Raw genomic sequence first — 22535 nt, forward strand, 5'->3', positions numbered from 1 at the left:
AAAAAATGGCGACACAACCCGAATTTTTTTTTCACAACTAAAATAATAAAAAAAGGACATGTTTTTCAGTGCCATAACCGTATTAATGAGCAGAATCTTGTTACATGGTCATTTTTACCACAAAATGTACACCACAAAAATAATTCCAAAAAAACAAAGTCAGAATTGTGTGGGGGTTTTTTTTCACATTTTCACGGAACCTGTAATTTTTTCCCGTTTTCCAGTACACTCTGTGGTAAAATAAATGGTGTAATTCCAAAGTACATCTCATTCCACAAGAAACATGCCCTCATATGTCTGTGGACAAAAAAGTAAGAGTTATGGTTCTGGGAAGAAGGGAAGAAAAAAATGGAAATTGGCCACGGTATGAAGGGTTAAAATTTTTAGTTGTCTCTTCTTTCCATGATATCAAAGAGTTTTACTTTTACTGCTACATATAATTAATGCATAAAAGTTTTAGTACTTTGAAACATGTATTACTTTTGCAAATGTAAAGATGCAGAATATTTTGTTATGCCAATTTTCTGATATTTACTGGAAACTTAGGAACAATTCAAATAAAACATGTCTAGACACTATTGTGAATAATAAAGTTACAGAAATTGCACTCCAACATTTGCTCCTCATTCATTGACAACTCGTTTTTTGCTTGTCTCTTGTACTCCTGCATCGGATCATCTCTTACAATTCTCCAACAGTAATCTGTAAGCATTGATGGATTTCATTTCCCTTGGTATCTTTTCTCCACAGCTGCAATATCTTGGTGAAATTTCTCACCATGCTCGTCACTCACTCCTCCGCAGTTTGGTGGAAAGAAAGTCTAGATGTGAATGTTTTTACATGAATCTTGAAAAACATGTTACAGCCAAGATCCTTATGTTTTGAGGAGATTTTCCAATAACTCTTCATAGTTATGTGCTCTTGATTATCCCAAAAAATTAGATACCACTAATGTCAATGCTAACTATGCAGCATTTTTTATGTCCTACAACATATGGAGACATTCCTCATCTTGAAGAAACTTACAAATCTGAGTTAAAAAAAACTCCTTTCTTCATCTTTTCCTCATTTATCCTTGGAAATTTATCAATGAGATACTTGACTGCTTTTTGAATTTTTATCCATTACCTTTACAAAGTTCTTAATTAGGCCCAACTTGATATGCAATGATGGTAACAAAATCTTATGTGGGTCAAGTGAATATTGGAGAGGACAGTCTCTTTTATTGTAGTGATATTCTCTTGCACGACTATCCCACTCAAACAGAAAGCAGCAGTACTTTGTGTATCCATACTGGAAACCAAGTAAGAGGGCAACCACCTTGACCTTATGTGAGAACAAGCAGATAGAGAGGCTCCTGCCTAACTTCTAGCTATTTATCCAATATAGGACCTAAAGATCATCCTGAAAATCATACACCTACCGGATAACTTTTTAAGTGTGGAGGTACTTTGCTCCAGAGTAAAAAATAGAAAATTCTTACAGTTCGAGAGTCCTCAGTGGTTTTAAATAGCTAACTGAAAAGATGGCAACAAATTGTAAGCATTCGTGACTACTCAGGTCACTTCATCAGACATAGTATAACACAAATCAGAAGAGCCACATATTTATGCACAAGAGGACACAGGAATAATGCAATAAATAAGTCAAGGGACGTGAAGCAGAACTGTCGGTATGGGATGGGGAGAAAACAGCTTTGGCCATAAATTGGAGCAGTTCATAGATAAGGAGTGTGCAAGTATTATTGTCCTGTGATTGAGGGTTGGCCCATGATTGTCATGCCCCCAAATGGCCTAGGAGCATATTCCTTAGTTAATGTAGAAAAACATAAATCCATTTGACGCATTAGTTCCGGAGTATGTCAAAGGTCGTCATAAGTTTATACGAATTTTTTCTCTCTAGATTTAAAGTTACCTTTTTAAGTAATTTTAAGTAATTTCATATCATTTGTGCTTTGATCAGAAATACAAAAATGTTTGGCCACAGGTAAACCTATTGTTTTCTTTTATTGTGTGGCTATAAGAATTCAGCCTTGTTCTAAGTTTTTGCCTGGTCTCCCCTACATACCAACCCCCAACTGGGCATTTGGTACATATAATTAACCCCTTCATGACCTTGGGATTTTTCGTTTTTCCGTGTTCGTTTTTCACTCCCCTCCTTCCCAGAGCCATAACTTTTTTATTTTTCCGTCAATTTGGCCATGTGAGGGCTTATTTTTTGCGGACGAGTTGTACTTTTGAACGACATCATTGGTTTTAGCATGTCGTGTACTAGAAAACGGGAAAAAAATTCCAAGTGCAGTGAAATTGCAAAAAAAGTGCAATCCCACAGTTGTTTTTTGTTTGGCTTTTTTGCTAGGTTCACTAAATGCTAAAACTGACCTGCCATTATGATTCTCCAGGTCAGTAAGAGTTCATAGACACCTAATACGACTTGGTTATTCTTTACCTAAGTGGTGAAAAAAAATTCCAAACTTTGCTAAAAAAAAAAAATTGCGCCATTTTCCGATACTCGTAGCGTCTCCATTGTTCATGATCTGGGGTCGGTTGAGGGCTTATTTTTTGCGTGCCAAGCTGGCGTTTTTAATGATAGTATTTTGGTGCAGATACGTTCTTTTGATCGCCCGTTATTGCATTTTAATGCAATGTCGCGGCGACCAAAAAAACGTAATTCTGGCGTTTCTAATTTTTTTCTCGCTACGCTGTTTAGCGATCAGGTTAATGCTTTTTTTTTATTGATAGATCGGGCGATTCTGAACACGGCGATACCAAATATGTGTAGGTTTGATTTTTTTTTTTATTGATTTATTTTGATTGGGGCGAAAGGGGGGTGATTTAAACGTTTATATTTTTTTCACATTTTTTGTAACTTTTTTTTTTTACTTTTGCCATGCTTCAATAGCCTCCATGGGAGGCTAGAAGCAGGCACAGCGCGATCGCCTCTGCTACATAGCAGCGATCTGCTGTTCGCTGCTATGTAGCAGAAAATCAGGTGTGCTGTGAGCGCCGACCACAGGGTGGCGCTCACAGCTGCCGGGGATCAGTAACCATAGAGGTCTCAAGGACCTCTATGGTTACAATACTGAAGCATCGCCGACCTCCGATCATGTGACGGGGGTCGGCGATGCCGTCATTTCCGGCCGCCCGGCCGGATGCGGTGATTAAATGCCGCTGTCTGCGTTTGACAGCGGCATTTAACTAGTTAATAGGCGCGGGTTGATCGCGATTCTGCCCGCGCCTATTACGGGCACATGTCAGCTGTTCAAAACAGCTGACATGTCCCGGCTTTGATGCGGGCTCACCGCCGGAGCCCGCATCAAAGAGGGGCTTCTGACCTCGGACGTACTATCCCGTCCGAGCTCAGAAAGGGGTTAAGAACACTGCATTAGATGTGATGCAGCTGACAGTACCTGGGTTCTTGTGTTCCTGATGTGAGTTCTTGATCTTTTTCTTGTCCATAGTCATCATAAATGGACAGGTTTTAAATTTTTTTTCTGGTTGCAGGAAAGGTACCTTTTTTCTGTTAAGAGAAGACAGGGAGCTTCTGACAATGATGCTTCTTAGGTTTGGGGTCTGCCTAAAACACAGAAGTAGGGGGTCTGGAAATATATATTGTAATCAGGCATCTTTTTGTAATAGAGGTTGTATTTTCCGTACAGCTTCCCTTAGCACTTCCAGATTTGCATTTTAGGTGACTACTAGAGGCACCCAGTTGCTTTCTTGTCTAGTTTTGTAATGTAGAAGATGATCCCTTGATATTCTGGTGGCTCTTGCAATCTGGTTTTCAATTGTTCTTGGATAGTAGCCATTTGTCAAAAAAGTTTTCTGAGGCCACCAAGTTGTTTGTTCATTGGGTTGGAACATTTTCAATTGTATCTGATGGCTTGGCTCCAGACAATAGTTGTTTTTTTTTTAAACTGGCTGAAATTCATAATCAGACCTAATACTTTAACCTCTCCCCGTTTAGGCTGTAGAACAATCTTATAGGGTGCCAACTTGTCCTCTTCCTTCTGAGATTACACTAAGACCTGTGCTGGCTGGGTCAGAGGTATTATCCTGCCACAGACAAGAAATCACCCAGATCTAATGGTTAACAGATCCAAAATCTCCATCTTTCCAGATTATTCTATAGAAGTGTAGAAACAAAGAGCCTCATTCTTTGATATCAAAAAAACATCTGAGAGAGATGCACATTCCATATTTGAAGATATACAATGCCTAGATAGGGGTGGTAGCCGGAGGGGGTGGTAGCCGGAGGTACTGTGCACTTTTTTCAAGATTCAAAAGAAGCAGCACAGTGGCTCAGTGGACAGCACTACAGCCTTGCAGCGCTGGAGTCCTGGGTTCAAATCTCACCCAGTACAACATCTGCAAGGAGTTTGCATGTTCTCTCCGTGTTTGCAAGGGTTTCCTCTGGGTTCTCCAGTTTCCTCCCACATTCCAAAAGACATACTGATAGGGAATTTAGGTTGTGAGCCGATCGGGGACAGTGATGATCATGTCTGTAAAGTGCTGCTGAATATGTTAGCGCTATATAAAAATAAAGATTATTATTTATTATTATTAGAAGCTCTTCACTGCATGGATATTAATGAGTGTTATGACCTGACCTGTGTTGGAGTAGTGGTATTAAAACCACTAGGGTCACCACCAGCAGATTGTTTAGTCAGGAATCACCCAGAGGGAAGTACACGGGAGCAACAGTATAGTTTGGATGAGGCTCAATAATCACGCAAGGAAGGTGGTGCAATGCCAGATTTAAGGGATTACAGGGTGGAACCAATCAGGAACAACACAGGTTCTAGTACCTTGGTTAGCAACGAACTGTTCAGCGAGCTGAATGGCTCAAAGAGAAAATCTGCCGCCTAGTGCACAAGAGCTGCTGGGTTCGAATCCTGACAGTAATCCACCTCCTTCCAGGATGACCTCTAGGTATCTCAGGAGCTGGCTTCAGATGTCTCAAATGAAATCCTTTTGTAAGCCTGGGTGCATGAACCTTATACCCTGGCTCCCATGAATTATCTTATGGTCTGTAACCCCTCCGGTGCACCAAATATTGTAATCTCCCTCTAAATCTTCTAGAGTCTAGAATTGTATCCACAATCTATTCTTCACTATGAACTTTTTCTGGTTGAGGAGGTGTCTGAGTTCTTCCAGGAAACGGGTTCTCACTGAATGGTTTGAGCAAGGACACATGGCACATGGTGAATTTTCAGGCTGTTAGTAAGTTTTAAACGGAAAGCAATTTGGTTAATTTGTGCAGAAGTTTGAAAAGGTCTGTGAGGATACAGCATTGTATCTTAATTAATCAGACGTCTGTTTTTAACAAGCCAGGAAGAATAGACTGTTATCTCTATGTTGACACTTGAATTTATGCTTTTTTCTTCAGTTAGTCAAGAGTCTGAAATGTTTACACTTTCCATATGCACTTTACAAGGAATACTAACCTCCGCAGAGACACTTAGGCTAGTTTCACACTAGCGTTCGGAGTCCAAAATGGGCGTGCACTAGCGATGTGCCGTCATTGAGTGACGGACTCTCGGACGCGGGCTGCAGCGTTTCCGGGTCCGTCACTGCTAGCGCAGATAGGGCATCTGCTAGCTCTATCTGTGCCTGCGCAATGGCATGTCGGCACTTGCATTAACACAGCCCGTTTAAGGCTAGGTTCACATTGCGTTAACATACGTTATATGGGCTGCTGTAACGCAAGTGCAGACTTTGGCACATCGCTAGCGCAGATAGAGCATCTGCTAGCTCTATCTGCGCTAGCAGTGACGGACCCGGAAACGCTGCAGCCTGCGTCTCCGGGTGCATCACTCAATGAAAGCACAACCCTAGCGTACGCCCATTGTGGGCGTGCGCTAGCGATTCGTCCCACATAGGAAGTAATGGCAGCCGTAACAGACTACGTTACACCGTGTTTATGCCGCGGTGTAACGTAGTCCGTTAGACGGACGCCCTCAACGCAATGTGAACCCAGCCTTACGCATGTGTTGAACGCAATGTGAACCTAGCCTAAGTGCCTTCCTTTATTTGGAGGTTAGTATTATCCCTGTTCTTTCTTGTTTCTATGTATAGTTTTATTGGTTTTGTATTAATAAACATTATTGAAATATTTAGCTAGAATCTCTTTTATGCTTTGGCAATATTTACAGGTTGCTAGGATTTATGTGTATATGCCCCTCAATAGAGCCATACATTTTCTGTACGTCGCCTCTCCTCTACTGCAGACAGAGGTTGTCGGATTGCATCAATTTGCATAGGTTCAGGCATGCTTTCCATTAGAGGGAACCTGTTCCCCCCCCCCCCCGGCATTTTTAACTAAAAGAGCCATCTTGTGCAGAACTAATGCTGCATTCTGTCAAGGTGGCTCTTTTATTTGGGGTCCCTTTCAACGCTGCAATATGTCCAGGGGGCATGTCTTTTCCCCCCGGACACAAACACCTCCCTGCCATCACTCAGCCCCTCCGTACGCCAGGCGCCGCCTCCTGTGCCTTCATTAACATCCACGGCGCCTGTGCTGTAAGTTCCCATCATGTGATGTGAGTCGAAGGGCAGCGCAAACTGCGCATGCCCGAAAAACGAACTTACAGCGCAGGCGCTGGGGACATTAATGAAGGCACAGGAGGCGGCACACGGAGGGGCCGAGTGATGTCTGGGAGGCATTTGTGTCTGGGGGGAAAAGACATACCCCCTGGACAGACTACAGGTATGGCGGGCACATTAAAAAATCGAATATTGCAGCGTTGGAAGGGACCACAAATAAAAGAGCCACCTTGACAGAATGCATCATTAGTGCAGCACAAGGTGGCTCTTTTAGTTAAAAACGCCAAGAGGGGTCACAGGTTCCCTTTGTTGGTGTTTTAAGTCCGATTGAGTAATAATAATAATAATTTTATTTATATAGAGCCAACATATTCCGCAGCGCTTTACAACTTATAGAGGGGACTTGTACAGACAATAGACATTACAGCATAACAAAAATCACAGTTCAAAACAGATACCAAGAGGAGTGAGGGCCCTGCTCGCAAGCTTACATACTATGAGGAAAAGGGGGAGACACGAGAAGTGGATGGTAACAATTGCTTTAGTTATTTGGACCAGCCATAGTGTAAGGCTCGGGTGTTCATGTCAAGCTGCATGAACCAGCTAACTGCCTAAGTATGTAGCAGTACAGACACAGAGTAAAGGAGTAGTTAGGGTTGTTTCCAAACACTCGCAGTTATCCCTTTCTTCGTTCAGTAAGTCTCTGATCAATTCGGATACACAATGTAATAAGTCCTCTAAATTGTCAGGCGTATCAACCCTTGCAAGTTCATTTTTTATTAGCTCTGATAATCCTCGTTGAAATTGCGTCCTCTGAGCAGCTAAATTCCATGTGGTGTCTGTCACCCAGTGGTGAAATTCTGAAGGATATTCAGCTACCGATAACTGCTCTTGATGTAAATTGTACAACTTGATTTCAGCGGTAGCACAACAAATTGGGTCATGAACACATAGCTGTGATGAAGGAAAATCAGTCATTGAGGAGGTCAAAATTCTTTTCCATATAAGGTGAGGCCTATTCAAGAGCCTCATCTGTCAGGAGATTAATGATTAAAAGAACCTTTTTCCTGTCACTGGTAAATGGAGAAGGTTGCATCTGAAAATCAATACAACATTGATTAAGAAATCCATGGTAATGATGATGCTCCCCACTGAACTTTGTAGGTAGCGGCATGCGTGCGTTTGCTTCTGAGCCTGAGTTGCGCATATCCAGAAGTTGTGTCTGTAACTCAATCATTTATTTTTGCTGATCCAACATCAGTGGTTGTAACTTAAAAATTTTTTCTTGGTATCTGGCACCAAAATCCTGAAGTTCAGCAACATGTTGCCTCAGTGTGGTTACAACAGACTTAATTTTGTGTGCGTAATTATTTTGTTATGAACTGACCTGGGTTGGAGTAGTGGTATTACAACCACTAAGGACAGCACCGGCAGGTAGCGGAGTCAGGAATCGGCCACATGTCAGTACACGAGAGCTGTAGTATAGTTTGGACAGGGCAGCAGATGAAAGGAGAAATTGACTATGTCGCGACATCTTGTGCTTGAGGTAGATCAAGACAAAAAGATGCAGGGTTGATTATGGCGACCGCCATATATGGTCTAATGAACCTAGGACCTAGTTTCCAAGAAGGAATCTTCAATCTAATATTCCTGCTGGACAGCCATACATAAACATTCACACATAGTTCTGGACCTGAGAAACATTTTTTTTTGTAAATTCTTTATTTAAAGACTGGGAACATTACATACAGTTTATGAAAAAGTAAAAGCGCTACCGATTCAATTATGACAACATGTAAGCCCAGACTGACAACATTGGGAGAAGGAAGGAGAAGAAAAGGTAAAAAGGAGGAGGGAAAGGAAGGACAAAGGAAAGGGAAAAGGGCCTGGGTGGAAATGACTAGGGGAGGGGAGAAAAAAAATGTTTAATCCGCCAAGCATTTGTATCTGTCCCCCGTAACCTTCAGGTTCTGTACCCCTTGCCAAACAGAAGAGCGCAAAGAAGAAAAACATTCCTCCCCAGGAACCCCCGAAAGCCCATCTGCACTGAAAGTACTGAACTGAGGGTGCAGCTGTATGTACCAAAAAATGGTGACTTACCAGTGGGTTGATTACAAGTATTGCTCAAAGTGAACTCAGCCAGAGGTAAATAAGATGACTAATCTTCCTCATTATCAGAAACAAAACACCTAAAATATGTCTAAATTTTGAGTTAAGGGTTCAGTCTGACCATTAGTTTGAGGATGAAACGCTGTGGAAAAGGATAGATGCATCCCCAGCAGAGAACAAGATTCCCTCCAGAATTTAGATACAAACTGGGTTCCCCGATCTGACACCACATCGGAGGGAATCCCGTGAATCTTCAGATCTCGGTGACAAATACTTGAGCCTAAGTCTTAGCATTTAGGAGAGCAGGTAGGGCAATGAAGTTCCTAAACCTATCCACCACTACTAAAATTACAGTTTTTCCAGCGAATGAAGGAAGGTCAGTAAAAAAATCCATAGATAAATGTGTCCATGGTCTAGCCGGTATAGTCAACGTTAGTAAAGACCTGGACGGACGAGTATGTGGGTTCTTAGAACACAAACAAACATTACAGATAGACACAAAATCGACTCCATCTTGATGCAGCCTTGGCCACCAAAAACGATGAGAAATGAGGTCCAAGGTCACTTTGCTTTCTGGGTGACCAACAAGAAATGAGTAATGATGTGTCTCTAAAATTTTGCAAATATAACAGCAAAAATAGTCTCACTGAAGGACATGAAGCATGGGCATTCTTCTGAGCATTCAACACCTCACTCTCAAGCTCAGAACACACAGCAGAGACGACTACCTCCTTCCTGTAAAAGAGGATCTGAATCATCCAATATATCTCTCTGTTATGATCCTTAGTGGTTGAGGATCACAAATTACTCCAGCTAAGTAACAAACATAGGACAAGCTCTAGGGAGGTGGCAAACTGTACTGACCGCAAATCTGAACCTATCCAAACACACTAGAAGTAGCCGGTGAACGTGCCTAAAAATCCTAGACGTCTCGAGCCAGCCTGAGGAACTAACTACCCCTAGAGAGAAAGAAAAGACCTCTCTTGCCTCCAGAGAAATAATCCCCAAAGATATAGAAGCCCCCAACAGATAATAACAGTGAGGTAAGAGGAAGGCACATACACAGGGGTGAAAGCAGATTCAGCAAATGAGGCCCACTAATACTAGATAGCAGAAAATAGAAAAGGGAATCTCTGCGGTCAGTAAAAAACCCTTACAAAATATCCACTCTGAGATTTCAAGAACCCCCACACCAACTAACGGTGTGGGGGGAGAACCTCAGTCCCCTAGAGCAACCAGCAAGCGAGGAAATCACATTTTAGCGAGCTGGACTAAAAACATAATGAACAGTGATAATCAAAAAATGATCAAACAAAAACTTAGCTTGTCTTGGAGAGACTGGGAGCAAGGTAGACACAAGGAATCTGAAGAGCACTGAATACATTGATAGCAGGCAAGGAACTGAGTATCCAGGTGAGCTAAATAGGAAACCAACCAAGGATAACGAACCAGCTGATGCTGCAACCTGCAGAAAGACAAAACTACACAGTACCGCTTGTGACCACTAGAGGGAGCCCAAAAATAGAGTTCACAACAGTACCCCCCCCCCTTGAGGAGGGGTCACCGAACCCTCATCAAGACCCCCAGGGCGATCAGGATGAGCCGCGTGGAAGGCACGAACCAAATCGGCCGCATGAACATCAGAGGCGACAACCCAGGAATTATCCTCCTGACCATAGCCCTTCCACTTAACCAAATACTGAAGCCTCCGTCTAGGGATACGAGAATCCAAAATCTTCTCCACCACGTACTCCAATTCGCCCTCGACCAGCACCGGAGCAGGAGGCTCAACAGAAGGAACCACAGGTACCACATTCCTCCGCAACAAAGACCTATGGAACACATTATGAATGGCAAACGATGCTGGGAGATCCAAATGAAACGACACCGGGTTAAGGATTTCCAAGATCTTATAAGGACCGATGAAGCGAGGCTTGAATTTAGGAGAGGAGACCTTCATAGGAACATACCGAGAAGACAGCCACACCAAATCCCCAACACGAAGTCGGGGACCCACACCGCGGCGGCGGTTGGCAAAGCGCTGAGCCTTCTCCTGTGACAACCTCAAATTGTCCACCACATGGTTCCAAATCTGCTGCAACCTATCCACCACAGAATCCACCCCAGGACAGTCAGAAGACTCAACCTGACCCGAGGAAAAACGAGGATGGAAACCAGAATTGCAGAAAAAAGGTGAAACCAAAGTAGCAGAACTAGCCCGATTATTAAGGGCAAACTCGGCCAAAGGCAAAAAAGTCACCCAATCATCCTGATCAGCAGAAACAAAACATCTCAAATAAGTTTCCAACGTCTGATTAGTTCGCTCGGTTTGGCCATTAGTCTGAGGATTGAAGGCCGACGAAAAAGACAAATCAATGCCCATCTTGGCACAAAAAGTCCGCCAAAACCTGGACACAAACTGGGATCCTCTATCAGACACAATATTTTCAGGAATGCCGTGCAAGCGAACCACATTCTGAAAAAATAGAGGAACCAAATCGGAGGAAGAAGGCAACTTAGGCAAGGGCACCAAATGGACCATCTTGGAAAAACGATCACACACCACCCAGAGTTCAAGGGGATGAAAGAAGCTAAACAGACTGCAGCAAAGGAAAAGCGGGAGGGAAAAAAAAATGTACTCAGGTCTTCTTTTTATCCCACTTCTGCGATGCATTAAACACTTTTTTGGCCTGCTATACTGTTATGATCCTTAGTGGTTGAGGATCACAAATTACTCCAGCTAAGTAACAAACATAGGACAAGCTCTAGGGAGGTGGCAAACTGGACTGACCGCAAATCTGAACCTATCCAAACACACTAGAAGTAGCCGGTGAACGTGCCTAAAAATCCTAGACGTCTCGAGCCAGCCTGAGGAACTAACTACCCCTAGAGAGAAAGAAAAGACCTCTCTTGCCTCCAGAGAAATAATCCCCAAAGATATAGAAGCCCCCAACAGATAATAACGGTGAGGTAAGAGGAAGGCACATACACAGGGGTGAAAGCAGATTCAGCAAATGAGGCCCACTAATACTAGATAGCAGAAAATAGAAAAGGGAATCTCTGCGGTCAGTAAAAAACCCTTACAGAATATCCACTCTGAGATTTCAAGAACCCCCACACCAACTAACGGTGTGGGGGGAGAACCTCAGTCCCCTAGAGCAACCAGCAAGCGAGGAAATCACATTTTAGCGAGCTGGACTAAAAACATAATGAACAGTGATAATCAAAAAATGATCAAACAAAAACTTAGCTTGTCTTGGAGAGACTGGGAGCAAGGTAGACACAAGGAATCTGAAGAGCACTGAATACATTGATAGCAGGCAAGGAACTGAGTATCCAGGTGAGCTAAATAGGAAACCAACCAAGGATAACGAACCAGCTGATGCTGCAACCTGCAGAAAGACAACACTACACAGTACCGCTTGTGACCACTAGAGGGAGCCCAAAAATAGAGTTCACAACATCTCTCCCAGTGAAACTTTGGGACAAAGCATCAGCTTTGACGTTCTTAATCCCAGGATGGTAAGTGATAATAAAATTAAACCTGGTAAAAAAACCAAAAACATCTAGCTTATCGCAGATTAAGACATTTAGCGGATTAGAGATATAGCAAATTTTTAAGATCAGTAATCAATGTGACAGGGTGGACTGCCCCCTCCAAAAAATGACTCCACTCCTCAAAAGACAACGTGATGGCCAAAAGTTCTCTATTGCCAATATCATAGTTCTTTTTGGCCAGCGATCTTTTTTTTTTTGAGAAAAAGGCACATGGATGCCACTTACTAGGAGACTGCCCTTGAGATAAAACAGTCCTGACCCCCACCTCAGATGCATCAACTTCAATATTAAACGGTTGGGAGACATTGGGCTGCTTGAGTACAGGAGCCGTGGTAAAGCATCTCCTCAAAGAGGAAAACACTCCCCGGGCGAGGTCAGACCACCTCGAGAAGTGATTGACAAGAAGTTCTGATAATGCTTCCTAAGTAGTTTGCAAACCCCAGAAAGCATAGCAAGGTATTAAGATTTTCCTGAAGATCCCACATAACTGCATGGGCCTTATCTGGGTCCATCTGGAACCCCGCAGATGACACCAGGAAGCCCAAAAATTGAATCTCCTGTTCTGCGAAAACACACTTTTCAAGTTTGGCACACAGGTTATTATCCCTTAATGTCTGTAACATCTGCTTGACGTGTACCTGATGTGTCTTCAGATCGGGTGAGTAGATAAAAATATTGAGGTAAACTATCACAAGTCTCACCAGATGACAAAAAATGTCTTTGACAAGATGCTGAAAAAAGGCAGAAGCATTGGTGCTGAATGGTAACGTGATTCAACTCATGAAAATCTACACCGAGATGCAGACCCCAACTTTATTTAGCAAAAAAGAACCCTGCCTTCACAGGAGAAGAGGAGGGTTTAATATGTCTCTTAGCAAGACTCTCAGAGATGTAGTCTTTCATTGCTTGCCTCTCAGGACTAGAAAGGTTATATAAGGTTATATAATCTGGTCTTGGGTCATTTTGCTCTTGAGAGAAAGTTAACGGGGCAATCATTTGCACGATGAGGAGACAGTTCTTGGCACCCATTTTCCGAGAATATATGCACAAAATTGGACAGAAAAGAGGGTACAGTTTCAGTGGCAATAGTAGAGATAATAGTACTCAGGCAATTATTCTTGCAGAAACCACTCCACCTAACTATTTCCATGGACTGCCAGTCAACCACAGGATTATGCGTCACTGACCAAGGAAGACCCGGTACAATAGGTGTTGGGAGGCCTTCCAAGACGTAGCAAGAAAAGAGCTCATTATGGAGAGCCCCTATGTGTAGGTTCTTATTATGCACTACTTGAGTAAAACTCCACTGACTGAGAGGTGCTGAGTCGATCGCAAATATGGGATGGACTTTGCCAGCATGCAACAGGAGACACCATGTGTCTGGGTGAACCGAGCAGCTGCCATTTTGGCTCTTGCCCCACTATCCAAAAGGAGAGAAATTATCTCTGTTTTTATACCAAAAACCACTTCTGCAGGTAAAATAAACTGAGATGTACATGCGGAGGAGAGATGTACACCCAGATTGTAATCCCCCATACAACCGAGGGTCAGAAGTTTTCCAATGGTTTCTTGTTCTTGGGAGCAGAAGTACAGACCTCAATAAAAAGACCCTCTCAACCACAGAAGAAAAACACCCTAGTCTTGTGGCAGACCCTCAAGAGAACCATACTGAGGAGAGGCCCGTCCTATCTGTATGGCTTCATCAAAGCACACAGGAGAACGTTCTGCTTTTGGAAAAGCAACTTGGGGCAGAGTTATTACAGGTCTATCCCTGAGTCGTCTATCAATAAGAGAGTGATCACAATTCTTACCCTTTGCTCCTCACTCCCAGATGATCATGGGCGAAGCTCAAAATAGAGCTTGCAAGCTTCACAACAACAAACTTATCACATCCCCCGGGAGGGCCACTTTGGGTTCAGGTTCCTCATGGCTGACTGCCAGACCCATGGCCTCTTGTTGTTGTTGTAGCAAAACACTAGATCGCAGGTCTGTCAGCCCAAGAGAGACTCCGCATCTGTTTTGCCAAGGCCTCGATGGGATCCATGATAACGTCCAGAAAAAATGTGGGACGATTATTATGTCACGCTGGGGCGAGAGAGGATGCCCCGCCTGCATTACAAAATCAGGGAAGATATCCAGGAAGACCCTGACAATAGGGAGATGGGTAACCTGACATAAACCTGAGTCTGATCCCTGCACTCCCTATTGTCCCTAGACTGCTCCTCCTTAGCTCCCCTTCCCCATGTGAGATCATGTGCCTAAGCCATCTTTGGCCCTGAACTTATCCTGTCTAGTGCGCAGACCAGCAAGGCACTAGTCACACTCCTACAATAAGGCACCACAAGCAAGGTACAACAAACAGAGGGAAAGCACACAACAAATAAAAAACTTCTCCAACAGGAAACTTCACTGCTGCAACTGCAACAACAACCTCATCTTATCCAGAGACTGGCTCCTTCAAAGAGGTCAGTATAGAATAAAGGCCCCGTCACACATAGCGAGATCGCTAGCGAGATCGCTGCTGAGTCACAAGTTTTGTGACGCAACAGCGACCTCAGTAGCGATCTCGCTATGTGTGACACGTACCAGCGACCAGGCCCCTGCTGCGAGATCGCTGGTCGTGTCGGAATGGCCTGGACCTTTTTTTGGTCGTTGAGGTCCCGCTGACATCGCTGAATCGGTGTGTGTGACACCGATCCAGCGATGTCTTCACTGGTAACCAGGGTAAACATCGGGTTACTAAGCGCAGGGCCGCGCTTAGTAACCCGATGTTTACCCTGGTTACCAGCGTAAATGTAAGAAAAAACAAACAGTACATACTCACCATCTGATGTCCATCAGGTTCCTTGCCGTCTGCTTCCTTCTCTGACTGAGTGCCGCCGTACAGTGAGAGCAGAGCGCAGCGGTGACGTCACTGCTGTGCTGTGCTCTCACTGTACGGCGGCACTCAGTCAGAGCAGGAAGCAGATGGCAAGGGACCTGACGGACATCAGATGGTGAGTATGTACTGTTTGTTTTTTTTGGTAACCAGGGTAAACATCGGGTTACTAAGCGCGGCCCTGCGCTTAGTAACCCGATGTTTACCCTGGTTACCCGGGTGCTGCAGGGGGACTTCGGCATCATTGAAGACAGTTTCAATGATGCCGAAGTCGTTCCCCTGATCGTTGGTCGCTGGAGAGAGCTGTCTGTGTGACAGCTCCCCAGCGACCACACAGCGACAAAACAGCGACGCTGCAGCGATCAGCATCGTTGTCTGTATCGCTGCAGCGTCGCTAAAGGCCCCGTCTCACACAGCGACGCTGCAGCGATACAGACAACGATGCTGATCGCTGCAGCGTCGCTGTTTTCTCGCTGTGTGGTCGCTGGGGAGCTGTCACACAGACAGCTCTCTCCAGCGACCAACGATCAGGGGAACGACTTCGGCATCGTTGAAACTGTCTTCAACGATGCCGAAGTCCCCCTGCAGCACCCGGGTAACCAGGGTAAACATCGGGTTACTAAGCGCAGGGCCGCGCTTAGTAACCCGATGTTTACCCTGGTTACCAAAAAAAACAAACAGTACATACTCACCATCTGTTGCCCGTCAGGTCCCTTGCCGTCTGCTTCCTGCTCTGACTGTGTGCCGCCGTACAGTGAGAGCAGAGCGCAGCGGTGACGTCACTGCTGTGCTCTCACTTTACGGCGGCAGTCAGAGCAGGAAGCAGACGCCAAGGGACCTGACGGGCAACAGATGGTGAGTATGTACTGTTTGTTTTTTTTGGTAACCAGGGTAAACATCGGGTTACTAAGCGCGGCCCTGCGCTTAGTAACCCGATGTTTACCCTGGTTACCAGTGAAGACATCGCTGGATCGGTGTCACACACACCGATTCAGCGATGTCAGCGGGACCTCAACGACCAAAAAAAGGTCCAGGCCATTCCGACACGACCAGCGATCTCGCAGCAGGGGCCTGATCGCTGGTACGTGTCACACATAGCGAGATCGCTACTGAGGTCGCTGTTGCGTCACAAAACTTGTGACTCAGCAGCGATCTCGCTAGCGATCTCGCTATGTGAGACGGGGCCTTTTGTGAGACGGGGCCTTAAGTTATAACCAACAAAGAATGAAGCTAGCAGTGGGTTTGTTTTGTGATAGGGAGTGGTGATAAGGTGCTACAGCTGAGCACTCAAGCTCCAAGTAGACCCACAGTAGAAATTTGATAATGGCATAGCAGTAGTCAGCCATGGTTCATGCATGGGTTATCTAGTAGAGATGAGTGAACGTGTTTGTAAAATGTTCACCAATCTCAAATTCGGCACTAATGTAGCACATTTGGATTCGTTTTCACAAGCATTTTTACTCAAAGTTGGCAAAAGTCGGTCACATTTTGGTAAATCATCACGTTTCCACTAATGCTTTTGTATGACTTTGGCTAGATAGTGGGACTGTATGATGAGACAGGGGACAGGGTTTGGAGAGGTTAAAGGAGCATCTGAAGAGATTACAGGAGCGGCGTGCACTTTTTTTTTCACTTAACTTTATGTGTATTGATTTCGGCAACCTATCGGTGCAGAAACCATCTACAACATCATGACACAAGGTTTTCTGTGATTGGTTGCGGAAGTCACATGTCCCTGGCCATATAAAAAGTGGACATCTTATTTTGCTGGCGCCATTTGCTCAGTGTCACAGTGCAAAGAGGTGTAGTGCTGGTGCTGAAAGTGTACTTATCTAGTGTGAAATCAATCTTCCACTTCTTCAAAGTGGATTGTGCAAAAACTGTGTAGCAGTCTCCAGAAGCCCCTTTAGCTACTCCAAATAGTTTGTGCTTAAACTGTGTGTCAGTGGCAAATCAGAAGGCCAGATTTCCACGTACAAATTGTTAAGCCTAATATAGTGTTGCAGCCACGAGGACCAATTATTATTATTATTTATTATAGCACCATTTATGCCATGGCGCTTTACATGTGAGGAGGGGTATATATAGTAAAAAAAAGTACAATAATCTTAAACAATACAAGTCACGACTGGTACAGGAGGAGAGAGGACCCTGCCCGCGAAGGCTCACAATCTACAAGGGATGGGTGAGGATACAGTAGGCGAGGGTAGAGCTGGTTGGTCTATCGGTGGTTACTGCAGGTTGTAGATTTGTTGGAAGAGGTAGGTCTTCAGGTTCTTTTTGAAGGTTTCGATGATAGGCGAGAGTCTGATATGTTGGGATAGAGAGTTCCAGAGTAGGGGTGATGCGCGAGAGAAATCTTGTATGTGATTGTGAGAAGAGGAGATAAGAGGGGAGTAGAGAAAGTGATCTTGTGAGGATCGGAGGTTGCATGCAGGTAAGTACCGGGAGACGAAGTCACAGAAGTATGGAGGAGACAGGTTGTGGATGGCTTTGTATGTCATGGTTTGGGTTTTGTACTGGAGTCTCTGGGCAATGGGGAGCCAGTGAAGGGATTGACAGAGGGGAGAGGCCTGGGAATAGCGTTGGGACAGGTGGATTAGTGGGGCAGCAGAGTTTAGAATAGATTGGACGGGTGCAAGAGTGTTCAAGGGGAGGCCACAGAGCAGGAGGTTGCAGTAGTCAAGGCGGGAGATGATGAGGGCAGGGACTAGGGTTTTTGCAGTTTCTTGGTTCAGGAATGTACGGATCCGTGAAATATTTTTGAGTTGAAGTCGGCAGGAAGTGGAAATGGCTTGGATATGTGGTTTGAAGGAGAGATCGGTGTCAAGGATTACCCCGGGGCAGCGAGCTTGTGGGACTGGGGTGAAGTGGGCAGCCGTTTACTTTAATGGATAGGTCTGTTGGGGGCATTGAGTGAGATTGGGGAAAGATGATGAATTCTGTTTTGTCCATGTTAAGTTTTAAAAATCTAGCGGAGAAGAAGGATGAAATAGCGGACAGACATTGAGGGATTCTGGTTAGTAGGGAGGTTATATCTCCTACTCCAAATCGTCTGTGCTAAACTGTGTTTCAGAGACAAATCAGAAGGCTTAATTTCCACTTACAAGTTGTTAGGCCTAATATAGTGGTGCAGCCACGAGATCCAATTAAGTATATAAATATTTAGTGCTACTAGTTTTTCTCCAGCCAGGAGTCCATATTTCTGAATCTAAATTATTTGGACAAATAGCTTGCTCCAGAAAGCAGGCTACATTTCAGTATAGATATCCTTTGTGCTAATTGTGTGCTCCAGCCATCAGGCCACATTTCAGCATGGGAAAGGGCCTGGAACAGAGCTTTGAGCAGCATTTGTAGCTTAAACTTTGATCAGCAACAGGTGGATGAGTGACAAGTGTAGGCCTGGTGGTTTGAGAGCCCTGCCAAATTCAGGCAAGACACAAGAAGGAGACCCTACTTGGAGTGCAAATGCAGCGCCCCAGAGTCCTGGTCGTTGCAGTACTGTGGCTCCGCCACTAAGGGGAGCTATGGTATGTCTGATGGCACTGAAGGAGTTCATCTGACCAGGTATCACAGACACCAATACATTTCACAGTCGGGCCTCCAGGGGGAGCTAAGGGTTCTATTCATTAGGCCACTCCTCACATACTGGTAAAACTAGGGGTCAGGCAGGAAGTTAGAGAGAAAGCTGACTGGGTTGGAACCAGGCAACACCTTGTGGCAGAGGGTGTTGTGGGGGAAGATTCGGTAGGGCCCCTGTCGGGGGTGGGATCCTGACAGAGGTCTGGCAACTTGAGAGAACGTCACGGGACCATGCCTGCTCAGGATAGCGGCGGTGCCCAAGGAAGGATTAGAAGCGAGATAGATTGTGCTGAGTGAGAAACGAGATCAAAGCAACAAGGAGAATACCAGTAGGAGTCGTGCTGTGAGACCGAGGCAACATCCTACTGAGGCGCACAACCGGCGGCCGGAACGCCGAGGAAGTATTCATACACCTAGCTTCAAGCAATACTTCAAACCAACGGCAGGACAGTCAGTCATAGGCGGGCTGTCTCACCTAAATCACCTACGAAGACATAGGGGGCAACTTGTGGAGAGGGGCGACTCTAGGGTCCCGGAAGAGCTCCGAGCCTACCCGTCATACGGGTGCCGTCCTAACCGTAACATCAGGGAGGGACGGAAGATTAGCAGAACATCATCTAATCGAGTTGTGGGGAACTTAAGAAACAGACACAACAGTTGTGGAGACTTTCCGTAAGCACAGCAGGGAAGGACCACAACACATAGCGCTAGCAGGAAGGCACAGATTTCCACCTGCAAAGGGAACTCTGGAGGTGCCATTGGACCGGCCGGACTCACGCAGCCTGGTTAACCGTATTCCGGATTGAGGACCCAGAGATCTTCAGTAAAGAGGTAAAGAGACTGCAACCTGGTGTCCTCGTTATTTACTGCACCGCACCACCACCACCATCCACATCTATTACTGTACGCCCCTCAGCAGGGTCACGGACCGGGTCTAGCCACCGTGACAACCCCAGAGCAGAGACTCAGAGGCCCAGTACCGGGTACTCCTCGGCCCTGCGGCAGTGGGGGCGCTACACAAACATTTTCAAAAATTAGGGGCAGATACCGCTAAAGTGGCATCAATTTATTTTATATATTTACTTTACTCACTTACATAGCACCATTAATTCCACATCGCTTTACAGACACTCTCAATTTCCACAGAGAAGAAGAAGAGGAGAAATAGTATACTGGGGCTCTGACACCCCTTCCACTGCAGGCAGCTCACCAGATGGAGACCCAACTTGGAGTCTCCACTTTTCGTAATATTGTTTGTAACATCTGCAGCAGTAGCAACAGCAGGTACAGAAGACACATCAAAGGTGTCACAGACTGCAATAATGTGAGATCAATGCAGCACACTAAAAACGACACCATCGCCTAGTGTGCCCAGTCTGCGACCGGGGATCAAAAGTCATTGAAGGTCCATACCTCGTTCATCTTGATGAAAGTTAGACAGTCTACACTTTCAGAGGACTGGATATGCTTATTCATCAGGACACCACCAGCAGTGATGAATACACGTTCTGAGAGAACGCTGTCTACCGGGCATGAGAAAACCTCCAAGGTGTGACAAGCGAGCTCAGGCCACTATTCCTTTTTTGAAAACCACTATGCAAAGGATCCAACCCCCCCAGATGGCATTGATATTGAGCTCAAAATACTTCTGCACCATCTTCTCCAGTTATTCATTACATGTCAGACTTGTACTCCGTTCTGCTGGTGCTCTGACTGGTCTATAAAAATTGTGAATTAACAAGCAGAAATTGCTTATTTTAATTTTTAGTTATTTTACTCACTTATTTTGCGCCATTAATTACACGGCGCTTCAAATACATTTTCGATGCTGTCCCCATTGGGGCTCACAATCTAAATTTGCTATCATTATATCTTTTTGAGTTTCGGAGAAATCCAGAGTAAACGGAGGAAACCCACGCAAAGACAGGAAGAATATACAGACTCCTTGCAGATGTTATCCTTGGTGGGGTTTTAACCCAGGATCCCAATGCTGCAAGGCTGCAGTGCTAACCACTAAGCCACCGTGCTGCCTCTGCCACTTACACCACGGCTACTGCTATTTTTGCGTTGACAACTTGACGTTAGGAAGTATATAACTGCTATGCACACTGTGTGCCTCACTGCTGTCTTGTGACAAATCACTCTTAAAAATGTCTACAACCGTGTTTCAATACTCCAGCATGCGCGCGTCCCTTTCAAGGGGGTGAAGCATCTGGCTAAATGTAATCTTGTATCGCGGATCTAACAGAGCGGCAACTCAGTAATCAGCACTATTTTAAATCTGAACAATATGGCCAACAATCATGTTGCCACCTCCTCCTGTAGACTGTAGACTAAGTATGCTCCAGTATGTAGATGACTGGAATAGTGATGCTGATGATGGCAACATCATGGCTAAATATCTTAGTAGCTATTTCAAAACTGGGCACAAAATGATGCAGAGGTCCTTCATCTGTGCCCACTCCACAAACATGATTTGTTACACGTTCATACTATGATGGGACACACTATGTAAAATGTCATACTTTACCAGTGAACATCACTGCTGACACAGCCGGTGCAATATGTCCACAGTGTAATTTCATGGTGTCTGCACGGCACATATGTAAGCAATGTAAGTCGATGACCACGAGTGGTGTAGATGCTAGAAATGAGCACACAGCGGCTGGGCTTTCTGCAGCAGCGCATCCAGGCAGGAATAGTGGCATAGAAATTGCTGTATCACCAGGTTGAGAACGTGAGCCAAGAAAGACACGTATGTGAGGTTGCCCCACATAGGTCCGCCACCGGGTTTGCACCGTTATCGCACACGGTCTTCACTGACTTCAGGTTCAGTGGAGACAGCCATTGCTCTAACTCGGCCTGGATAGCTGTCCACAACTCTTGAGCTATGTGACTGTGTTCTCCAAGGCATAGGAATTTAAACACTGCCTGATTGTAGTTTTCCCTGGCTGCGCCGTATGGTCGTGGGGGGATATTCTCTGTGTGAGCAGGTTGCGAATTGCAGTGACGGACAGGAGGCAGAGCAAGGGTTAACAATTATACTTAACAGGGGAATACTCCACGGAGGGAGGCAAACAGTTAAAGGGAGGACAAAAAACAGTTCAAATGCAAAAAGGTTTGCAGAGTCAATGAAAACAAGGGAAAAGATAGTGGCAGTTCTTGTTAGACCAACTTAGCCTGTCAGTCGTCTTCCAGGCCATGGCAATTAGGGAGTAGGCAATGATGCCAACAACGGCTGGCGCGGTGCTGTTTCAGTTGGGTCTTGCAAACAACAGTCCATCTTCTGGCAGTAGTGGTCGGCGTCCGATACCTTACACTGAGTCTCTAGTCCATGAACATATGCCGCCGGAGCAAACAAGGCCGCAGCACAATCAGGGTCTCCCGTGGGCAAGAAAGTATATGCTGGGAAGGATGGTTACAAAAGTCTATCCAGTACTTGGTTCTCTCTTTGCGGCACGTGCACTGCACTCACGGTCACGAAGCACACAGCACCTTAATCTCTGTCAGCTACAGGGCATGCTGCACTTTTCTCTCTATGCTGCATGCTGACTGTTCCCGCCAAGACTGAGGCACCAACAACCACTGGTGCGATGCTTCTCCAGCAAGGTCCTGCAGACCATGGTCTGACAACAAGGGCAGCAGCGAACAGTCCTAAACTCTGCCCTGGCTCTTAGGCTGGTGTGCAGCACTTAGCAGAACAGGGCTCCCAGATCTTTCCTTATTACTGGGGTGGACTTCGGCAGCGCCCCAGCATTGGATCGGCCGCTTGTCATTGCAGCCTGGCTGCTCATCCCTTGGAGCCCGCTGCACACCTTGGCTCAGTCACCGCCAGCAGGAAACTGCCCGACACTGTGCGTGCT

General features: G+C 45.2%; 1 protein-coding gene across 1 annotated transcript in view; it reads right to left on the reverse strand.

The window, feature by feature from the left end:
- The window catches only part of LOC143766330 (uncharacterized), a 1024462-nt gene that overhangs the window by 466929 nt on the left and 534998 nt on the right, over positions 1-22535 (reverse strand). The window lies entirely within an intron of this gene.

Source organism: Ranitomeya variabilis, chromosome 4, assembly GCF_051348905.1.
Source record: "Ranitomeya variabilis isolate aRanVar5 chromosome 4, aRanVar5.hap1, whole genome shotgun sequence".
Classification (NCBI taxonomy): domain Eukaryota; kingdom Metazoa; phylum Chordata; class Amphibia; order Anura; family Dendrobatidae; genus Ranitomeya; species Ranitomeya variabilis.